The sequence below is a fragment of the Zingiber officinale genome, chromosome 11B, assembly GCF_018446385.1.
Source record: "Zingiber officinale cultivar Zhangliang chromosome 11B, Zo_v1.1, whole genome shotgun sequence".
Classification (NCBI taxonomy): Eukaryota; Viridiplantae; Streptophyta; class Magnoliopsida; order Zingiberales; family Zingiberaceae; genus Zingiber; species Zingiber officinale.
The window spans coordinates 49,497,828-49,507,858 of NC_056007.1; the positions used below are offsets into that span (position 1 = coordinate 49,497,828).

Genomic DNA, 10,031 nt, shown 5'->3' on the forward strand with positions numbered 1-10,031 from the left:
CATAGAGATGTAATTGGTAATTAGTTACCTACCGATCATACTAAGTCTTGGGCGTATTAGCCAAAGCTAACTCAAGGGTTAGTATGATGTGGATCTTGTCCCACATGAATTATAGAATTCAGTGGGAGCATCATTTAGTTGAAGGCCTAATTAAATTATTTAAAAGAATATGATATTTATTTATGCATTTATTTCTGTTGTAGAATTTCCATGACGTCAAACACGAACAACTTCTCTCTGCGTTCTGTCCTTAAGAAGGACAAGCTCAACGGAGCAAATTTCCTGGACTGGTACAGGAACCTGAGAATAGTTCTCACCCAAGAACGTAAACTGTATGTTCTGGAGCAGCCCATTCCGGAGGCTCCTCCTGCCACTGCCACGCGAGCAGACCGAGATGCTTACAAGAAGCATCAAGATGATGCATTAGATGTGTCCTGTCTTATGCATGCAACCATGAACTCTGAGCTTCAGAAGCAACATGAGTTGATGGGCGCTTACGATATGGTTGAACATTTTTGTCACCTATATCAAGGACAAGCAAGGCACTGGAAGGGGAACTCCAAAGAATACTTGGAAGATCTTAAGAAGAAGAGAAATAAGATTTCTACTTCAGGTATACATGTTATAGAAGTCAACCTCTCTATTTCTTCATCATGGGTATTAGATACCGGATGTGCTTCGCACATTTGTACTAATGTACAAGCGCTGAGAAATAGCAGGGCATTGAGAAGGGTGAGATAGACCTACGAGTAGGCAATGGAGCACGGGTTGCTGCTGTTGCTATAGGAACTTATCATCTATCTCTTCCCTCTTGGCTTGTACTAGAATTAGATGATTGTTGTTATGTGCCTGCATTAACTAGGAACATTATATCAGTTTCTTGTTTGGACAAGAAAGGTTTCTCGTTTACAATAAAGAACAAATGTTGTTCCGTCTATTTAAACGATATATTCTATTGTAGTGCACCTCCGATAAATGGACTCTATATTCTAGATCTTGAAAGCCCTATTTATAACATAAATACCAAGAGGTTCAAGTCAAATGACCTGAACCAAACCTATCTCTGGCACTATCGCTTAGGTCATATAAATGACAAGCGCTTATCCCAGCTCCATAAGGATGGTTTGCTAGACTCATTTGATTTTGAATCTTATGAGACGTGTGAGTCATGCCTACTAGGCAAGATGACCAAGACTCCCTTTAGTGGGCACAGCGAGAGAGCGACCGATTTGCTAGGACTTATACATAGTGATGTATGTGGCCCTTTCAATGTCGCAGCTAGAGGCGGTTATAGGTACTTCATCACATTTACTGATGGCTTCAGTAGATATGGTTATGTGTACTTGATGACACATAAGTCTGAATCCTTTGAAAAGTTCAAAGAATTCAAGAATGAAGTACAGAACCAGCTTGGTAAGAGTATTAAGATACTTCGATCAGATCGAGGTGGAGAATACCTTGGCCATTAGTTTCGTGACTATCTAGCTGAGTGTGGGATTCTATCCCAACTCACTCCTCCTGGAACATCACAGTGGAATGGTGTATCCGAAAGGAGAAATCGTACCTTATTAGATATGGTACGGTCTATGATGAGTCACACAGATCTTCCGACATTCCTTTGGGGCTATGCTCTAGATACGACAGCTTTTATACTCAATCGAGTTCCATCCAAGGCCATGATAAAGACACCATATAGGATATGGACTGGGAGAGATGCCCAAGTGTCTTTCATGAGGATTTGGGGATGTGAGGCCTATGTTAGACGTCAAGTCTCAGATAAATTAGGACCCAAATCCGACAAGTGCTACTTTATAGGATATCCAAAGGAAACTAAGGGATATTACTTCTACATTCCCAGTCAGCACAAGATAGTTGTGGCAAAGACTGGAGTCTTTCTAGAAAGGGACTTTGTTTCTAGAAAGACTAGTGGGAGTACATTCGATCTTGAAGAAGTTCAAGATGCGGATCCTAGCACTGAAGCCTCGATGGAAGTTGAACTGGAACCACAAAGTGTTGTGGATGATGTTGTTCCATAAAGAGTTGAGGAACTGCAACCAGTTCAAGTAGACCTACCTCTTCGCAAGTCTGATAGGGTACGTCGTCAGCCTGAGAGATACTCATTTCTCTTGTCTGACCATGATGACGTTATGCTCATAGAGGATGAGTCTATCACCTATCAAGAACCTGTGATGAGACCAGATTCCGAGAAATGGCTAGAGGCCAGGAGATCCGAAATGGAATCCATGTACACCAACCAAGTATGGACTTTGGTTGATCCACCTGAAGGGGTAAAACCCATAGGGTGTAAGTGGGTCTTTAAAAGAAAGACTGACATGGATGGACTTATCTATAAGGATCGCTTGGTAGCTAAAGGTTTCAAGCAGATTCATGGTATTGACTATGATGAAACCTTTTCTCCAGTAGCGATGTTTAAGTCCATTCGGATCATGCTTGCTATTGCAGCTTACCACGATTACGAGATCTGGCAGATGCATGTTAAAATCGCGTTTCTGAATGGAAACCTGCTCGAGGATATGTACATGACACAACCTGAGGGTTTTGTAGATCCACAGCATACTAGCAGAGTATACAAGCTGCATAGGTCCATTTATGGACTAAAGCAAGCTTCTCGGAGCTGGAATCTTTGATTCGATGATGCAATCAAATAGTTTGGTTTCATCAAGAACGAAGATGAGCCTTGTGTCGACAAGAAGGTTGTAGGGGATATAGTTGTCTTCCTCATATTGTTTGTGGATGACATACTTCTCATTGTGAAAGACATCCCTTTGCTACAGTTTGTCAAGACTTGACTAGGGACATGTTTCTCAATGAAGGACTTAGGTGAAGCATCCCTGATTCTAGGGATATAGATCTATAGAGATAGATCTAAGAGATTGCTTGGCCAAAGTCAAAGTACATACATTGACAAGGTACTCCTTCGGTTTGCCATGCAGAACTCCAAGAAGGGGTTTCTGCCGATGTCACATGGCGTGAGTCTTTCGAAAACTCAAGGTCCCTCTTCTAGAGAGGAGAGAGACCGCATGGATCAGATCACTTATGCTTTAGCTATAGGATCTATCATGTACGCCATGCTATGTACTCGACCTGATTTCTCATATGCTTTGAGCATGACGAGCAGATACCAGTCAGATCCAGGTGAAAGTCACTGGATAGCGGTCAAGAATATTCTTAAGTACTTAAGAATGACTAAAGAATATTTTTTGATATATGGAGGCAATGATGAGCTAGCTGTAAAGGGTTACAGTGATGCTAGCTTCCAGACCGACTAGGATGATTATCGATCGCAGTCAGGGTTCGTGTTTTGCATAAATGGTGGTGTTGTGAGCTGGAAGAGTTCGAAGCAGGACACAGTAGATTGCTGCATCAGAGGCAGCAAAGGAAGCAGTTTAGATTCGCAAGTTCATCTCTGAACTTGGGGTGGTTCCTAGCATTGCTGACCCTATTGAGCTCTATTGTGACAACAATCGAGATATAGCACAGGCGAAGGAACCTCGCGCACACCAGCGGACCAAACATATACTATGGCGCTTCCATCTCATTCGAGAGATCATCGAGAGAGGAGATGTGAAGATTTGCAGAGTACCTACAGAGGCTAACATCGCAGATCCCTTGACCAAGGCTTTGGCACAGAGGAAGCATGATGTTCTCACTAGGTCATTGGGGCTTAGAGCCTACACTGATTGGCACTAGTGCTAGTGGGAGATTGTTAGCTAGAGCCCTAGAGCCAATCATTTGATGATTGTATTTTTGGACTTGTTGTATCATATTCTATATAAATAAAGGCATTTAGTTTTTTGGTTATTATACTTGCTTGTATTGGTGCCAAATAAACTAAGTATAATAACGTCCTTGAGTAGAAGGTTCTTACCTATATCAATTGATTGGTTGAATCGATAGTGAGATGATATAGGTAACACTACTCTTAATCATTCCTAGTTGAGTATTAACATTCAGGGACAATGTTAATGCAATAAGACTAGCATGTAGGTCAACTCGATGACTTGATCTCACAAGTCATGGATATAGAGATATCAAGTTGACACATGGGTATACATTAGAGAATGTATACTGAATGACCCGCCATGAGAAAGTATCATGGATCATTATATGAGTGTCATATACTTTCTCATGTGGCTATTAGTATGACTATTAGTCCTTAGACCTAAAGTCACCATGGTTCCCTACATAAAGAGTTATGTACTTTGGTTTCGTCAAACCTCACCCGTAACTGGGTGGACTATAAAGGCGATTACTGGGTATGTAACAAATTATGCGGAGGGATGTGAGTGATGTAGATGGGATCTATCCCTCTTATATGACGGGAGAGACATCGGTATTTTTGATAGAGTGAGACCATGAAGTGCATGGCCATGCCCAAATGAGTCAATATGAGATATTGAGCTCATTTGTTTTAGTGAGTCTACTTGGAATTAAAGATTTAGATTGATCAAAGGATGACACGGTCTATTCGTCACATTGATCAATCTTGATGTCTAAGATAGAAGGACACTTGTCATATTTTGTGATGAGTCACAATTAGTAGTCACAAAGCTGATGTTGGATCTCAACATTCTTGTAACATTGGATAATAATGATGTGTTGCTAGATACCGCTCATTACTTATACTCCTAAATGGGTTTAGGGGCATTGCCAACGTTACAAGAACCTATAGGGTCACACACTAAGGACAATTAGATGGAGATTAGGTTCATATGATGAACCAAGAGGATTAGATTCATTTGATGAATCAAATTGGATTAAGAGTAATCCTAATTGGGCTAATTGAGTTAGACTCATGTTGATTCATGTGTTTAATGAGTCTAATTTGGATTATGACTCCTTGAATCAATTTAATTAAATGAATTAGATTCATTATATTAAATTGGCTTGAATTAAATGGTTGGATTAGATCAACCATGAGAGAGATTAAGTCAAGTTTGACTTGACTTGAGAGGAAGATGAGGAGTCAAGTTTGACTTGACTTTATGCCACCTCATTGGTGAGTTGGCATTGAGTGGGCCAATGATGATGCTCCACATCATCAAGGTTTCTTAAGTGGGATGTCACCTCATGGGAGTTACCAAGAGATGTGAGTCTTGGCATTCCATGGGAGTTACACACCCTCTTAATGTGGCCGGCCACATGAATGGGTTGATGAGTTTCATTTTGTGAATTAATCTCATTCATTCCTCATCTTCTTTCTTGCTTCAATTTTGCTCTCCCTCTCCTCTCTTGGTCGAACCATCCAAAGGTGCTAGCACACCTTTTGTAACAACCACCCTTCTTACTACTACTCTCTAAGGGCGACCGTTACCTAACTCCTACTCTACTTACTAGTGTCACTTATGCTATTATGAGCGACACTTAGATTTATCACGGTTCAGAGAAATTCCTACCGAAAAATTTTGGCAGAATCTCCACTGTACCGGTGAACAAATCTATAATACACAAGATATATATACACAGCCACATGCGGCTGGATCACAATTTATTCACAACCACGCAGTAATAAATCATATCATAATCAAAAACTAATCTAGCAACATGAACTAAACTCAATCTCCCAGAATGAAGCATAATAAGCTACAATGCACATCAAACTCAATCATAACTCATAATTTCATAACAGAAATAAGGAAAATGAACTAGACATAAACTCTAAATAAATAAGTCTTGCTAGTCCCCTCTGGACCTCTCCATAGTTCAGTCACCACACACATCCATCATCACCACCACCCTGTCGCCTCCCTTCATATCTTAGCTTTTCCTTTATCTGCGGTAGGAGGAAAAAAAAAAAGAAAAGTATCTATAAGCGAAAACGCTTAGTAAGTACTAATCTATCTCACAAAACTCGAAATGCATAAATGTAATGCAATAATACTGAAACTGAAATGCTAAAGCAAAGCTGCATGTACTCATGTATACAGAAATAAAACTGAATACTAAACATGCTCACTACTGACAGGAAAGTAATGAAACAACTACTGTAAGCTTAGAATTTAAGAACTAAACTTTTATTGATTCTAAGCATAAAACTTGTTTCATTTTCTTATATCCTTATACTAGAAAAATAAATCTTTTAATTTCTCTTTCACTTTCTTCTTCTTGTTCTTCTTACTTTTCTTATACTAGAAATTAATCTTTAATTTCTCTTTCACTTTCTTCTTCTTGTTCTTCTTACTTTTCTTATACTAGAAATTAATCTTTAATTTCTCTTTCACTTTCTTCTTCTTGTTCTTTTTTTTCTTCTTCTTTTCTTTTCTTTTCTTTGGGCCCAGGCTTAGTACCAGCTTAATCTTATGCGCGCTCCCTAATAGAGACTGCTGTAGTCCCACGGGGTAAAGACCTCGGTCTTACCAGGGCCGAGACCTCGGAAACGGTCTCCTGGATTTGTTTAACGACAACCTCGGAAGTCGGGTACTAGCCTCTTACTTTAGTTTACTTGTTATCTCTTTTTAACTAGACCTTGGTCTCTTTCTTTTTACTTAGTTTCCTCATAATCCTTTATTAGAGTTTATTGGAATCCTTTAGATATACCTAACAAGTGTAGGATTACAATTAACTAAGCATGCTATATAAAAACAATAAAAGAGAAACAAATCTAACTCTCTCTAAGCATGTTATAAAACAAAGCAACAGAAGAGCAAATCTGAACTTTCTAAGCATGCTGTGAAATAAAGGAAAAGAAAGCACATCTGAACTTACTAATCATGCTATAGAATAGAGCAAAAGAGAGCTAGTTTGAACTTTTAAAACATGCTGTGATAAGAGCAAAGAAAGCTAATCTAATCTGACTAATCATGCTATAAAATAGAGCAAAAGTAAGCTAATTCAAACTTGCTAATCATGCTATAAAATAGATCAAGAAAGAGCTAATTCAAACTTGCTAATCATGCTATAAAATAGATCAAAAGAGAGCTAATTCAAACTTCTTTAAGCATGGTTGAAAACAAATCTAACTCCTTTAAGCATGCTACAACAGATTTAGAAACAAAGGAAAGCAAATCTAATTTCTTTAAAAACAGAATATAAGCCTCCTTTTATCATGTTCGTAATATGCAAAATCTATCTTTTACTTTGGACATTAACATGGTTGAAAACATGCACTTTTGTTTTAACCAAAACATGATGTCACAGCAAGATCAATCTGAACCATTCCGTCTATATTAATTCGAAGCAATGCAAAGCTACAAAAACTAACTAAAGCACTTCTATAATTGCAAACATGCACTTCCAAAAGACGAAACAATGAAAACTTCTGCTACTACACCTAAACCTATTCCTTCTAATCAGTTCGGACATTCTGCAGTCAACTCATATCAATCTGAGCTCAACATAATAGCAATGTATTGGTCATGAAAAAGACTCTAAACAATACACAAGAAACCATTGCAGTCTACCCGCATGCTGGAACCTTACTATACATGTTCTTCTTTGAAACTCACGGCAGCAAGGGATGTGCAGGTTAATCCGAATCAAAAAAAAACTAAAACCTAAATCAAATCTGTCCTTCATGCCTACACTGAACTAACTTTCTCTTCTTTCTTTAGGGTTCACCGCAGCAAACCAAAAACCAAGATTCCTCACGGCAAAATTCAAGAAAACAAGGAAACACCAAAATAAATTCGGAGCAACTCCTACCGCAGGTGAGTAGTACTTACCCTTGATTGCTAGGACTTACAACCCGAAGGAGAGCAAGAAGATCTAGGGCTCGGAGGCTTGAAATACTCGGCTTCTTCCTGTGCTCGCGCCTCTTCTTGACGAGAGGAGCTCGGATCCGCAAAGTTCGCCGGAAGAAGACCTTCGTCGGCCGCCGGAGACGAAGCTAGGGCTTCGTATTTTCTTCACTCGGCAGAAACGGCGCCGTCGCACGCGAGAAGCAGAGGAGAAGAAAGGGTTTCGGGAGAAAAATATACCCTAATCCCTCTTAACTTATCCTTTTATAACTAGGTCTAACTTTGCCCTCTACTTAACTTATATATATCTCGTTTCATACTTATTAACAAACCACACGTAGCCCAGTTGGTTGGATGTGTCCGGTTGGGGTCAGGTTTGACCGGAGGTCTTGGGTTCGAGTCTCCCCTTCAACATTTTTTTTTGGTCAAAACTTCTTTCTTTTCGTAAACATACTAAACGACCTCCAAAAATTACGTAAAAATACTATAAAAATTCCTAAAAATCTCTAGAATATTTTAAAAGTATTTCCAAATATTTTATGGACTTTTAGAACTCGAAATAGGGAAAATTGGGTCGTTACACCTTTTGTGTGGTTTTTCTCCAACTACTTGTTTGTGTGGATACATATAGAGAGTTGTCTACGTTGACAACTTCGAGATCCAGCACCATTTGGACGAGCGGGAACGCGAAGGGCTTTGCTTCAAAGGTATAACCTTTCTTTCGTAGATCTAAGTATAGATCTAGGTAGAAACTCGTATTCGTATGTTTTCCAAAATTTTTCTTTGCATGGATCCGTTGGCTAGGGGATTTTGGGGGTTCCGCGACGCGAAAAAGAGATTTTCGCGGCCCGAAAAACCCAACACAACTGTCATGCATCTTTTGGTGTTTTTCTGAGTTCTCCAGCCTCTAAGTCAGTTGCTTGATCTCGCTCCTCATCTCCTTTTGCTCCGAGAGTGCTTCCTCGAGCATCTTTTCAACCCTAGACAACTGTGTAGATTGCTGCTGTTGATGAGCCTGCTATCCATGTTAGTAGGTCTGATGTGCCGGCCCCGGGTCCTGATTATTTCGATATGAAAAGTTGGGGTGGTTCCTCCATCCAGGGTTGTATGTGTTGGAGTACAGATTATTTTGCCTCTGATTATAGCCCGTTATTGCATCGCATTACTCAAGCTGGTTTATCTATGCCTATATTGGCCCAAGGGGGCAAGTATCTTGAGCGTGGTCCGCACATCCGCAGATGTCGCAAGCACAGACTATTGCATTAGCTATGTTGCTACCCATGGCTTCGAATTTCTTAGTCAGGGCATCGAGCTTCATAGATTTCCTGACGCCTTCATCTGATTTCCTGAGAAAGCACCACTAGATCTTTCAGATGCCTACTGATGATGGTTTAGTGCCACATTTTCTATTATCTCTTCAGCTTCATCAAGGCTTTTGTTCATCAGTGCTCCTCCTGCCGCAGAATCTAATGATACCTTCGTGTAATAATTTATTCCATTATAGAAGGTGTGAAGGACCAGCCACTTCTCAAGGCCATGATGGGGGCACTGTCTCTGCATGCTCTTGAACCAGTCCCAGGCTTCAAAAAGGGATTCTGAGTCTATCTACTTGAAACTGGCAATCAGGTTCCTCATGTGGGCAGTCTTGCTTGGCGGGTAGAACTTGTCTAAGAATTTCTGCACACATTGCTCCCAAGACGATATGCTATCTGCTGGTAGAGAATTCAGCCACTGCTTGGCCCTGTCTTTCATAGAGAATCCGAAAAGAAGCAGTGTCACCGATTCTGGAGGAACCTCATTCACCTTCATTGTGCCACAAATTTCATAAAATAGCTCTAGATGATTATTCGGGTCTTCGTGTGGTCCCCCTATGAATTGATTTCGCTGGACCATGTGGATTACTACGGGCTTGATCTCAAAGTTGTCTGCATCGATGAGTGGTCGGGTGATACTGGATTGGACCCCTCGTGCAAATGGTGCCGCAAAATCTTTCAGCAGTTTATCGACCATTCCTGAGGGTTCTTTTGCTGCTTGGAAAACTTTCTGTAAGTTCCATCTCCTCAGAAAGGTCCTGTCAATCTCTGGATCAAATGGTAGGAGCTGTCCTGAAGGGTTGCCTCTATGCATGCTGAAGAAAAGAGGACAAGATAGAAAATATGACAGCAAGAAATGAAAAAGAATGAATGCAGTGAGGAAGAAGAGTGAAAATATAATTTTTTTTTGTATGCAGAGAATAAAGAAAATAAAGCCTAGTCTGATCCAATATGACCTAGATAGTGTTATGGATGCAGTCCTCGGTAACAGTGCCAAAAACTTATTACGCTTCCGCAAGTG

General features: G+C 40.1%; 1 pseudogene; it reads left to right on the plus strand.

The window, feature by feature from the left end:
* The first annotated feature begins 9,228 nt into the window (after positions 1 to 9,228).
* LOC122035569 lies at positions 9,229 to 9,300 on the plus strand (annotated as a pseudogene).
* The last annotated feature ends 731 nt before the right edge of the window (positions 9,301 to 10,031 follow it).